Here is a 14,138-nt window from a genome sequence, read left to right as displayed (position 1 = left end):
CTGCAGCTCTGTATTCTGGTTAGTCTGTCGGCAGATTTGGAACGCCGTTCTCCACGTCTTTCTCCTTCTTATCAGGATCTTCCATTCTCTGTGTCCGGCGAAAGGTAAGGATCGGGGCTGGCGGCAATCGAAGTTCTTTGCAATCTACGCATTTCGCCTTGCGGCTTCGTCAGGATGCTGAAGATAGTCGATTGCATTACGTGGCTGCTTTTTATCCTGTACGGACTTCATTCACATTACCGCCTCTGGCTTTTGCTATTAATTAATCACGTCCTTTGATTCTATTAATTAATTAATTAATCATGTCTTTAAGTGCACAAAACATATATGACAACACAGGACAGACAAAACAAAATAAAACCAATCCTATCTATTTATCTTCATTTTTTAAAACGGATTCCCTCATAAATAAGTGATTAGTATTTACAGTATGTATTATTCGGTGTATGATCCTACAAACTTCCTTTTTGGTTTCAAAAGTGGCTGTATAAAAAAGTGGTTATATAAAAATTATTTAAATATAATTTAGACTCCTTAACCTTTTTTTAAAAAAAATATATAAATATAATTTAAACTCTTTAATCTTTTAGAAAGGGTTTCAATTTAAAGTCTATGTTAAGACCTTTCGGACACAATGTTCCTAATTCATAAATTAGTTTTGTTTCTTCTTTTAGTAAAAGATCCTCCAGAGTGCCTCCTCTCCATGGTAATTTCACATGTTTAAGTCCCACAAATCGTAGTAGTGATGGATCACTTTCATGATATTTCTTAAAATGTGCTGGTACACTGTGATCTTCCTTCTTGTTCTTAATATTACACAGATGTTTGTTTATTCATGTAATAAGTCTCCTACATGTCTTTCCCATGTATTGGAAATTACATGTCTTTCCCATGTATTGGAAATTACAAGGGCATGATAATAGATAGACTACACCCTTTGTGTGACATGTTATTTTATCTTTTATTGTGTAATTTATACTATTTGATGTTGACGTGATTGTTGTTATTGCCTTATTTGATACATTATGAACTTTCTTACATGCCGCACACATTTTACAATGGTAGAAGCCTTTTCTGTTGTCATCCAACCAGGTGTTCTTCTTTTTTTCCTCCCGTTTATTAATATGACTTCTGACAAGATTTGTTCTTATAGTTAGGAGTCTTCTGTAAATCATCCTTGGTTTCTCTGGCAGGATATATTTAAGCTCTTCGTCCATCATAAGGATGTGCCAGTGTCTCTTCAGGATTATTTCTAAATCTTTACTCTGAGCTGAATATTCTCTAATGAAATTTAAATTCTGCTCAGCGTTAACCTGTACTTTTTGATTGTATTCCAAAAGTGAGTTCCTACTCAAAGTGTCAGTATAATTCTTATCTCTTTCAACCTTCTCCTTTTTATAATGACTATCCTCAAAATTTTTCATTAGAATTTCAGACTGTTTTTCATATTTCTTTACAACAATTCCTCTTGATCCATAGCAATTGACCCCTCAGAATATTCGCCAACCAGCTTGAATGATGATTGCTCATAGCATCCAGATAACTATTACAATCAACTGGCCTTATATATGTCTTTGTTTCTATACGTCCATTCTCAATATAAATTATAAGATCAAGTAAGTTGATGGTACTTTTACTAATTTCACTGGTAAATTCTAGAATCTCTTGATTATTGTTCAGGGTGTCAATAAAGTCTTCTAGATCTTTTCTCTCTCCATCCCAAACAATAATCACATCATCTATATAGCATGCCCAAAGGATTAAATTTTTCTCGTAAATGCTGTTATTCTATATCCTTTCTTTTTCCCATTGGAAAAGAAACAAATTTGCATAAGCCGGGCTAATTTCATTCCCATAGTCGCTCCTTTCTCTTATCTATAAAATTTTACTTCAAACCAAAAGTAATTGTGATTCAGAATACAATATATCCCAGAAATTATAAAGTCTATCTTTGCGGAATGTAATTCAGAGTCTTCCTCCAAATGTTTTTTTGTATTAGTGCATCCTTGGTGATGTTCAGTGCATGTATATAATGATTTTATATCACATGTTGGGACTGAAACCTGTAGACACAGGATTTTCATATACTTTTGCCTGCTTTTGACAAGAAAGAATTACAAATTCATTTAGAAGGGAGAAGAGTAAAACGCCAGTTGGTGTATCAACTCCCGCACAAACAAAACTTTTGTGTCCATTTACAAATATACATGTTACTTGTGTGTAGCCCCTAGGATGACGTTACCAGGATTGAAGGGTTATAACCTATGATTTATAGTATGCAATTAACCCCCCCAGTGACAGATATATATATATATATATATATATTATATGTGGGTAACTACTTTTATTGTATATGTTATACTATGATTGTGTGAATAACGGCATTATATTATCTGTACATGCATTTATGCCGTGGATGGTAAATATAAGTGTGCATTATTATATTGCCATTGCGTCTGTCCCTGGATATTGAACTGGTACGAGGGTACTGAGGGAAATTCTTCTGGAAGCCCCGTGCTGGGACAGGAGTTTCCGTTGGGGAAGAGAGGAGCGAGCCTGCCGCATGCAGGGAGAGAGAGAGGACGGTTACAAAAATGGTTGCCCTGGTAGTAGGAGTGATGGAGGAGAAACAGGAGCTGCTGCTGTGGGGAGAGGTGTTCCCTGAGCCGCCGGAGGCAGCGGGAGCTAACGCGGCTGAGTCTCGTTGTCGGTTCCGGAGATGACGGGTGCAGCTCCTTTTCCGCTGGTGACCTTTGGCAGAGTTAGGTAGCCGGAGGAAAGTTAGAGGCAGCGGCGCGGATCCCCTCTCCAAGGCGGAGAGTCCTTCATCCTGGGCCAGCCCTGCCCCATACTGAACTGACAAGGCAGAGAGCAAGGAGGAGTCGGGGGACTGTCCGCCGATGTGAGCCGCCCAGTATAGGGGTGAGTGAGGAGCAACACATCTAGTGACAGCAGGAGGAGTCGGGGGAGTGTCTGCTTATGGGAGCCGCCCCTTAGAGGTGTAAGTAAGTTACAACACACCTCCAGCCTGTCCCTTCCAACCCATATTGAGCAGCATAGAGGGGACAGAAGAAACAGATGGAGAGACAGGGCTATTAAGACGCCTATCACATTGTAAACCTGTCCGTTGATTGAGATTGCACTTATCTTCATAAAGAGCCTAGCATTTCCAGAGCAGGGACAGAGAGGCAAGGAGACATCTTAGAGTGAGGGCTGTATATTAGTCGCAAAGCGCAAGGTGAAGGACTAATCATCCAGGTATCTGCGCTGGGAGAGACATATCAGCTACTGGAATTTACATGCAATAATCTAACAGTAAATAATCAAATGACAGTATAATGAATGACCTTCGATAGAGTGCAGACTTCAATTGATATTGCATTATTATTACACTCCCTGTTACTGATAGGGCCATTTTACCTACTTTCGTGTCTAATACTGAAGGTGGTGAGGTCAGGAGGCCTAACTCGAGAAGCCTTTATAACGCAGAAGACAAAAGTCCGTCCCACCCTAACACTACCATCTATTATTACTAAGAAAGGTACCGAATATTTCACCTTACCAGCGGTTACAAGTGAGGGGACCCATCAGATTTCAGAACTCAGTACACTGCACCTGGGTATTAAGTAATAGTCTCTCAGGGAGGGACGGAGCTGGTCAAAGATTTTAATCAGACCTATTAATTATACCCGGGAACTTAAGAGTGACCTGGCATTGTTCAGCAGTTCCCTTCTACTTCTTGGGCCCCAACAGTGCACCAACGTAGTACATACTTAATTGCAGAGAAAAGTATAAACAATAGATAACTTGGCCAGTAATAGACCCCTAGGGTTGTCTTAAGACTGACTTATGTCAATATGTTTTTTGAGCTCATTTTTTTATGTGAACCGGTTGTTCTAAAAAAAAATTGTAATGCATGCATGGTAATGTGTATAGGATTGAGGAAATTGTAAGGTAATTACAAATTATTAGTTATTAGTAACTTTATAAAGAATATCGGTTAAAGTTTATGGTTATGACTGTGTTGTGTTTTACTGGGTATTAGCCTACTTACCTTAGCACCCACCGTCAAGTGTGGACTTCGGTTTGATACCTAGAAAGAAAGAAATCGAACAAGCCGGGTTAACCCTCGGTAAGTAAGGTGTAATCGCACATATATCTTTACTGGCTTTCCCAAGCAGGCCTAGAAATATTATAACGCTTGGGTGGAGGCACGCCTAGATAAACATTACAGCCCCTCCTAAAACCTGACATCTGCTAATTTGGGAGGTGCTACTGTGGAGGCACTGCTGAGATTCTGCATACGGTCATCTCCTGTTGGTAACAGCGCATAAATAATTATTACCATAATGGAGCTTGTCACAGAAAGTGATGTGGGTCGGTGGTGTAAAGAGAAAGGGGTGGATCCCTATTGTAGTTTTGGGATAGTAGAGAATATGGCGGCAGTAACGTAGGAAGGGGTGTTGAAAACCGTGGGAGCCCTATGTGGCATGCACCTACCCTGCATTGTGGATCGATGGAAAGGACCTTATGGGGATGTGTTTGCTATGCTTTGTGAAAATAAGAATACCTTGGATCGAACTCTCATCCCCAGTATGATATTACTTGAAGGGAACATGGGTAGAAAAGTGCAAATAGTGTGGCCAGAAGAGGGTAGAGATGGGGGAGAAGAGGCGGCCCAAGGGGGAAATCCTCGAGATCCTCGAGATCTAGGCAACGGGCATCGGTTTGAGAGAAGATCCGGATCCTCTTCTGAATAGTACTCCCGCAGAGACCCAGGTAGACAATATGGTGGACAAAGTAGTCAGTCATCTGGAAAGGTGGCACTACGAAGGAGGATATCGTAGGTTGCGAATATTCTCAGGAATAACCCCGGTTCCCACAGGAGAAGAAACCTACGAGTTGTGGAGGGAAGCCGCCGTTCAACACTCCGAGGAGTGGCAGTGTCCAGAGCACATCAGGAAACAGCGGATGGTGGAAAGTTTGAGGGGGCCTGCTATGGGGGTCATCCAAGCAACCCGCAGGAGTAACCCCACAGCTACCTTGAAAGACTATATTGAGGCGTTAGACTTCTCGTTCGGAACATTGGAAGATGTAGGGGATTTAATGGGCCACTTGAACAACACGTACCAAGACCATGGGGAGACTTTGACTCACTTTATTTATCGTGTAGACAGGTTGATCTACAAGATAGTGGACAAAGGAGGTCTGGATAAAGAGTTAGTGGATGAAAGACGATTAAAGCAAGTGCTGAAAGGGGCTCTTACCAACAGTCCCGTTGCTCAGCGATTGCGATGCACCCGGACTACGGCACATCCTCCCACTCTAAATGAATTGGTTAGAGAGGTAAAACTGGAAGAAGTGCAGATAGAAAATAGAGAAAAATGCTTAAGGAAAGTCAAGGTGGTGCTTCCTTCTCCATGCCCTCCTGCCGTGGATGACTTCCTTTTGAAGTTACTTGAAGAACAAAATAAAAAGATTTATCAATTGATTGCGTTACAGACCCGTCAAAGCCCTAGTCCGAACCCACCTTCAGGGCTAGGACGTGGGGTGACTCGAAGAAATGACAACCGGGCCCCCTTTGAGTGTTACAGCTGTGGACAGTTAGGGCACCGTTCCTTTGAATGTCCCATGACTGGGAATGAACCGAGGAGACGTAACAACAATTATCAAAGGAGAGCTTCCATGGGGAAAAACTCCAGCGGGAGTCCTGTGGACCCCTCACAGGCTCACCGATTATAAATGTACGAGCAATGGGGAGTGCACAGTGGTCTCATAGCATACCCGAGAGTCTACTGGGACAGGCGCCGTTAATTAGAGCCCTTATTAATGGACATGAATGTACAGTGTTGATGGACAGTGGCTCTCAAGTATCTATTGTATTTGAGTCTTGGTACCATTCTCACCTTTCGGAGATTCCTATTCATCCTCTCACGGGACTGACCATTTGGGGTCTGAGCGAGCAGCGGTATCCATATTTGGGGTACATAATTACCCAGATTACCTTGGAGCTGGGTCTGAGCTCCCCCAATGAGGCTGTACCATTAATAGCTCTTGTATGCCTGGACTCTCCTGGGGATAATGTGAACTTACCTGTTATTGTAGTCACGAATACCAACATGTATCGGAATCTTATTCGGTGGTGTGAGAAACAAAGACCGAGCCCTGGGAGGAAGGATACCCCGGAAAATAAGGATATGGTGGGAGATGGACTGTGTATGAAGCTAGAGGGACATCTTCATGAGCAGCTGCCAACCTCAAAGTTAAGCTTAGATTCCTGTTTCATTGGTAGTGATATCTAGGATGAGCATAAACTAACTTTGATGGAACAACTGAGGAGTAGAGAGACTGTTTTCTCCAAGAGCGAGTGGGACTTGGGCTCGGCTGTAGGAGTGGAGCATCGCATTAAATTAACTGATGATACCCCATTTAGGGAAAGATCCAGGAGACTTGCACCTGCTGACTTTGAAGATGTAAGGAATCATCTGAAGGGCCTGCTGGAAAACAATGTGATAGCTGATTCGGAAAGTCAGTATGCCTCTCCTATAGTTGTAGCTCGGAAGAAAAATGGAGAAATTAGGCTCTGTGTTGACTACCGCACCTTGAATAGTAGAACGGTCCCAGATCAATACACGGTCCCCAAGGTAGACGAAGCCTTAGATTGCTTGCAGGGAAGTAGGTGGTTTTCAGTGCTGGACCTTCGATGTGGGTACTACCAAATCCCAATGAGCAAATCTGACCGGCCTAAGACTGCTTTTATTTTCCCTATCGGGTTCTTTGAATTTCTGAAGATGCCACAAGGCATAACCGGAGCCCCAGCGACTTTTCAGAGAACCATGGAAAAAAACCATAGGGGACATGTGTTATCACGAGGTGTCGGTATACTTAGACGACATCAGTGTGTTTGGACGGACCCTTGAAGAGCATAATGAACGCTTGATTAAGGTGTTGGATCGATTGAAAGCCCGGGGACTGAAACTATCAGTGGAAAAGTGTAAGTTCTGCCGTTCCTCTGTAAAATACCTTGGACATATCGTGAGCCGACAAGGGGTCGCTACGGATCCGGAAAAGGTGGATACGGTAAAGAAGTGGCCCCAGCCAGATAATCTTAAAGATTTAAGATCATTCTTAGGATTTTGCGGCTATTATCGCAAATGTGTGCCACTGTACTCCCAGATTGCACGACCCTTAACAGAATTAACGCGAGGTTATCCAACAAAAAGGAATGCATCCAGAACAAGACAGAAGGACGACAGAGTCTACTTTAAACCAAGTGAGCCCTTTGGAAGCAGGTGGGATGTACATTGTGAGGAAGCTTTTGAAAAACTGAAGGAACGGTTAACCCACTCCCCTGTATTGGCATACGCGAACCCTGAGCTCCCCTATGAATTACACATTGACGCCTCCTTTGATGGGCTGGGAGGAGTTCTATATCAACTTCAGGAACAACAATTGAGACTCATCGCTTATGTCAGTCGGGGCCTATCCAGCAATGAGAGAAAGTATCCAGTCCATAAACTGGAATTTTTGGCTCTTAAGTGGGTGGTCACTGAAAAATGTCATGACTATCTCTATGGTGCAGAATTTGTGGTACAAACAGACAACAACCCTTTAACTTACATCCAGACTACAGCTAAGTTGAATGCCACAGGCCACCGGTGGCTTGCTGCATTGAGTAATTATAATTTTACTTTAAAGTATCGCCCCGGGTCCATTAATCAAGACGCGGACGCTCTGTCGTGAATGCCCCACCATGAAATTGAGGTGGATCCGGATGGGTGGATAGAAGTCCCTGCAGCCGCAGTACAAGGTCTATGTCACCAAGTCAAGGTTACAAAACATGTCATAGTGGCGGCCATTCAACTTACTGGAGCTTCGGATAAAGCTATACCCTCTATGTATTATCAATAAAATCCCTCCGTGGTGGATGGTTTAGCCGTAATTGGATCTGAGCAATTAGCTTGGGAACAGAGAAATGACGTAGACATATCACCTATCATACCAATTCTGGAGAAGCATCCGGCTACGGAGAGGATAGATAAGAATCTGTCTGGCAATACTAGAATATTACTGTGATAATTGAAGAGGCTGAGGATACAGCAAGGTGTTGTGCATAGGATCATTCGATGACCTGATGGCAGTGTTAAATCACAGATAGTACTACCAGCAAAGTACAAGCAATTAGTATTGTCAGAATTGCATGACTGTCATGGTCACCTAGGTTATGACAAAACCCAAAGTCTGATTGTGGATCGATTCTTCTGGCCTTATATGAACCGAGACATCGAACAGTTCTGTAGAACCCGTGGGAGTTGTATATTACGGAAAACCTTACCTACCAAAGTTGCTCCTCTAGTGAATATCCAAAGCTCGGGGCCATTAGATTTTATATGTATTGATTTTCTAACCCTGGAAGAACCCGAGAGCAAGGAAGGGAACATACTGGTGGTCACGGACCATTTTACTCGGAACGCGCAGGCCTATGTGACATCTAATCAAAAGGCGGTAACGGTTGCCAAGACTCTGTGGGAGAAGTTCTTTCAACACTATGGGCTGCCCGCTAGGATACATTCTGACCAAGGGCGGGATTTTGAAAGTCGACTCATTCGAGAACTCTGTTTCTGTTGTGGGATAAAGAAATCCAGAACGACCCCGTATCACCCACAAGGGCACCCTCAACCGGAGCGGTTTAACCGTACGTTATTAAACATGCTAGGTACATTAAGCCCCAAGCAGAAGCCCCAGTGGAAACAATATATCTCAACATTAGTACACGCTTACAATTGTACCAAGAATGGGTCTACGGGGTATACCCCCTATTTTCTTATGTTTGGGCGAGAAGCCCGGCTGCCCATTGATGTGTGCTTAGGGACTCAGTTCAACACTCCCACGGCCTCGTCGCACACTCAATATGTGCAGCGCCTGCGACAGCAGTTGAAGTAGGCTCATCAGTTAGCTCAAAAGGCTGCTAGACGATCTGGTGAAAGGAACAAAACCCAATATGACCGCCATGTGTGAGAACATCGTTTGCTTCCAGGAGATAGAGTGCTTGTTCATATATTGGGAGCGCCTAGACGGAGGAAACTCAATAATCGTTGGCGATCTAATCCCTACATCACAGTCAGGCAACTCCCAAACGTTCCAGTATATCAACTTGTACCTGAGAATGGACAGAGCCCTTCCCTTACCTATCACCGACAACATCTGTTGCATATAATGCCAGGCACCAGATGGAGGGATGATGATCCAGAGTCAGTGACAAATTGTGCGGATCTAGGCCAGTTGGAGCAGCACCCAAAAGAGCCCGTATATTCTGAGGAGGAAGGGATTGAGGACCACTATAGTGGAAGATATTATAAAAAAGCGGGAGATGATCACTTTGCGGGTCATGTAGAGGAATTTTCTGCCGGGGATAGTAGACTTAAGGAACCTATTGTATCTACAGATGAATGGGGAGGGGAGGTTAATGAGAGAGCTGATGAACCTAGTGATAAACCCGATAGAGTTCTGTCCTCTAGGAGTGGATCTCCAGAGGATATCGGAAGCGAGACAATTCTCACCCCTTTATCTCCCCGACCACAGAGAATCCATAAACCTCCTAGAATACTGACATATGAGCACTTGGGAACCCCTACTGAAGTTCCGTAGGTACTACACCCCCACCTAGTGATGTCTTGGCCTTATTTCGGGTATCCGGTTTCATATGGTGAAATAGGAAGTGAATAGCTTATTTGAGTAGGTGGTGATGTCCACTATAATCTTAAAGTGTCCTCACCAGGGGGAGAGTGTAGCCCTTAGGATGATGTTACCAGGATTGAAGGGTTATAACCTATGATTTATAGTATGCAATTAACCCCCCAGTGACAGATATATATATATATATATATATTATATGTGGGTAACTACTTTTATTGTATATGTTATACTATGATTGTGTGAATAACGGCATTATATTATCTGTACATGCATTTATGCCGTGGATGGTAAATATTAGTGTGCATTATTATATTGCCATTGCCTCTGTCCATGGATATTGAACTGGCATGAGGGGACTGAGGGAAATTCTTCTGGAAGCCCCCGTGCTGGGACAGGAGTTTCCGTTGGGGAAGAGAGGAGCGAGCCTGCCGCATGCAGGGAGAGAGAGAGAGGACGGTTACAAAAACGGTTGCCCTGGTAGTAGGAGTGATGGAGGAGAAACAGGAGCTGCTGCTGTGGGGAGAGGTGTTACCTGAGCCGCCGGAGGCAGCGGGAGCTAACGCGGCTGAGTCTCGTTGTCGGTTCCGGAGACGACGGGTGCAGCTCCTTTTCCGCTGGTGACCTTTGGCCGAGTTAGGTAGCCGGAGGAAAGTTAGAGGCAGCGGCGCGGATCCCCTCTCCAAGGCGGAGAGTCCTTCATCCTGGGCCAGCCCTGCCCCATACTGAACTGACAAGGCAGAGAGCAAGGAGGAGTCGGGGGAGTGTCCGCCGATGTGAGCCGCCCAGTATAGGGGTGAGTGAGGAGCAACACATCTAGTGACAGCAGGAGGAGTCGGGGGAGTGTCTGCTTATGGGAGCCGCCCCTTAGAGGTGTAAGTAAGTTACAACACACCTCCAGCCTGTCCCTTCCAACCCATATTGAGCAGCATAGAGGGGACAGAAGAAACAGATGGAGAGACAGGGCTATTAAGACGCCTATCACATTGTAACCCTGTCCGTTGATTGAGATTGCACTTATCCTCATAAAGAGCCTAGCATTTCCAGAGCAGGGACAGAGAGGCAAGGAGACATCTTAGAGTGACGGCTGTATATTAGTCGCAAAGCGCAAGGTGAAGGACTAATCATCCAGGTATCTGCGCTGGGAGAGACATATCAGCTACTGGAATTTACATGCAATAATCTAACAGTAAATAATCAAATGACAGTATAATGAATGACCTTCGATAGAGTGCAGACTTCAATTGATATTGCATTATTATTACACTCCCTGTTACTGATAGGGCCATTTTACCTGCTTTCGTGTCTAATACTGAAGGTGGTGAGGTCAGGAGGCCTAACTCGAGAAGCCTTTATAACGCAGAAGACAAAAGTCCGTCCCACCCTAACACTACCATCTATTATTACTAAGAAAGGTACCGAATATTTCCCCTTACCAGCGGTTACAAGTGAGGGGACCCATCAGATTTCAGAACTCAGTACACTGCACCTGGGTATTAAGTAATAGTCTCTCAGGGAGGGACGGAGCTGGTCAAAGATTTTAATCAGACCTATTAATTATACCCGGGAACTTAAGAGTGACCTGGCATTGTTCAACAGTTCCCTTCTACTTCTTGGGCCCCAACCGTGCCACAACGAATGGGCCCCAACAGTGCACCAACGTAGTACATACTTAATTGCAGAGAAAAGTATAAACAATAGATAACTTGGCCAGTAATAGACCCCTAGGGTTGTCTTAAGACTGACTTATGTCAATATGTTTTTTGAGCTCATTTTTTTATGTGAACCGGTTGTTCTAAAAAAAATTGTAATTCATGCATGGTAATGTGTATAGGATTGAGGAAATTGTAAGGTAATTACAAATTATTAGTTATTAGTAACTTTATAAAGAATATCGGTTAAAGTTTATGGTCATGACTGTGTTGTGTTTTACTGGGTATTCGCCTACTTACCTTAGCACCCACCGTCAAGTGTGGACTTCGGTTTGATACCTAGAAAGAAAGAAATCGAACAAGCCGGGTTAACCCTCGGTAAGTAAGGTGTAATCGCACATATATCTTTACTGGCTTTCCCAAGCAGGCCTAGAAATATTATAACGCTTGGGTGGAGGCACGCCTAGATAAACATTACAGCCCCTCCTAAAACCTGAATTCTGCTAATTTGGGAGGTGCTACTGTGGAGGCACTGCTGAGATTCTGCATACGGTCATCTCCTGTTGGTAACAGCGCATAAATAATTATTACTATAATGGAGCTTGTCACAGAAAGTGATGTGGGTCGGTGGTGTAAAGAGAAAGGGGTGGATCCCTATTGTAGTTTTGGGTTAGTAGAGAATATGGTGGCAGTAACGTAGGAAGGGGTGTTGAAAACCGTGGGAGCCCTATGTGGCATGCACCTACCCTGCATTGTGGATCGATGGAAAGGACCTTATGGGGATGTGTTTGCTATGCTTTGTGAAAATAAGAATACCTTGGATCGAACTCTCATCCCCAGTATGATATTACTTGAAGGGAACATGGGTAGAAAAGTGCAAATAGTGTGGCCAGAAGAGGGTAGAGATGGGGGAGAAGAGGCGGCCCAAGGGGGAAATCCTCGAGATCCTCGAGATCTAGGCAACGGGCATCGGTTTGAGAGAAGATCCGGATCCTCTTCTGAATAGTACTCCCGCAGAGACCCAGGTAGACAATATGGTGGACAAAGTAGTCAGTCATCTGGAAAGGTGGCACTACGAAGGAGGATATCGTAGATTGCGAATATTCTCAGGAATAACCCCGGTTCCCACAGGAGAAGAAACCTACGAGTTGTGGAGGGAAGCCGCCGTTCAACACTCCGAGGAGTGGCAGTGTCCAGAGCACATCAGGAAACAGCGGATGGTGGAAAGTTTGAGGGGACCTGCTATGGGGGTCATCCAAGCAACCCGCAGGAGTAACCCCACAGCTACCTTGAAAGACTATATTGAGGCGTTAGACTTCTTGTTCGGAACATTGGAAGATGTAGGGGATTTAATGGGCCACTTGAACAACACGTACCAAGACCATGGGGAGACTTTGACTCACTTTATTTATCGTGTAGACAGGTTGATCTACAAGATAGTGGACAAAGGAGGTCTGGATAAAGAGTTAGTGGATGAAAGACGATTAAAGCAAGTGCTGAAAGGGGCTCTTACCAACAGTCCCGTGGCTCAGCGATTGCGATGCACCCGGACTACGGCACATCCTCCCACTCTAAATGAATTGGTTAGAGAGGTAAAACTGGAAGAAGTGCAGATAGAAAATAGAGAAAAATGCTTAAGGAAAGTCAAGGTGGTGCTTCCTTCTCCATGCCCTCCTGCCGTGGATGACTTCCTTTTGAAGTTACTTGAAGAACAAAATAAAAAGATTTATCAATTGATTGCGTTACAGACCCGTCAAAGCCCTAGTCCGAACCCACCTTCAGGGCTAGGACGTGGGGTGACTCGAAGAAATGACAACCGGGCCCCCTTTGAGTGTTACAGCTGTGGACAGTTAGGGCACCGTTCCTTTGAATGTCCCATGACTGGGAATGAACCGAGGAGACGTAACAACAATTATCAAAGGAGAGCTTCCATGGGGAAAAACTCCAGCGGGAGTCCTGTGGACCCCTCACAGGCTCCCCGATTATAAATGTACGAGCAATGGGGAGTGCACAGTGGTCTCATAGCATACCCGAGAGTCTACTGGGACAGGCGCAGTTAATTAGAGCCCTTATTAATGGACATGAATGTACAGTGTTGATGGACAGTGGCTCTCAAGTATCTATTGTATTTGAGTCTTGGTACCATTCTCACCTTTCGGAGATTCCTATTCATCCTCTCACGGGACTGACCATCTGGGGTCTGAGCGAGCAGCGGTATCCATATTTGGGGTACATAATTACCCAGATTACCTTGGAGCCGGGTCTGAGCTCCCCCAATGAGGCTGTACCATTAATAGCTCTTGTATGCCTGGACTCTCCTGGGGATAATGGGAACTTACCTGTTATTGTAGGCACGAATACCAACATGTATCGGAATCTTATTCGGTGGTGTGAGAAACAGAGACCGAGCCCTGGGAGGAAGGATACCCCGGAAAATAAGGATATGGTGGGAGATGGACTGTGTATGAAGCTAGAGGGACATCTTCATGAGCAGCTGCCAACCTCAAAGTTAAGCTTAGATTCCTGTTTCATTGGTAGTGATATCTAGGATGAGCATAAACTAACTTTGATGGAACAACTGAGGAGTAGAGAGACTGTTTTCTCCAAGAGCGAGTGGGACTTGGGCTCGGCTGTAGGAGTGGAGCATCGCATTAAATTAACTGATGATACCCCATTTAGGGAAAGATCCAGGAGACTTGCACCTGCTGACTTTGAAGATGTAAGGAATCATCTGAAGGGCCTGCTGGAAAACAATGTGATAGCTGATTCGGAGAGTCAGTATGCCTCTCCTAT

The sequence above is a fragment of the Pseudophryne corroboree genome, chromosome 1 (genome assembly GCF_028390025.1).
Source record: "Pseudophryne corroboree isolate aPseCor3 chromosome 1, aPseCor3.hap2, whole genome shotgun sequence".
In the NCBI taxonomy this organism is placed as follows: domain Eukaryota; kingdom Metazoa; phylum Chordata; class Amphibia; order Anura; family Myobatrachidae; genus Pseudophryne; species Pseudophryne corroboree.
The sequence above is the reverse complement of the archived record's forward strand: the minus strand, read 5'-3'. Positions refer to the sequence as shown.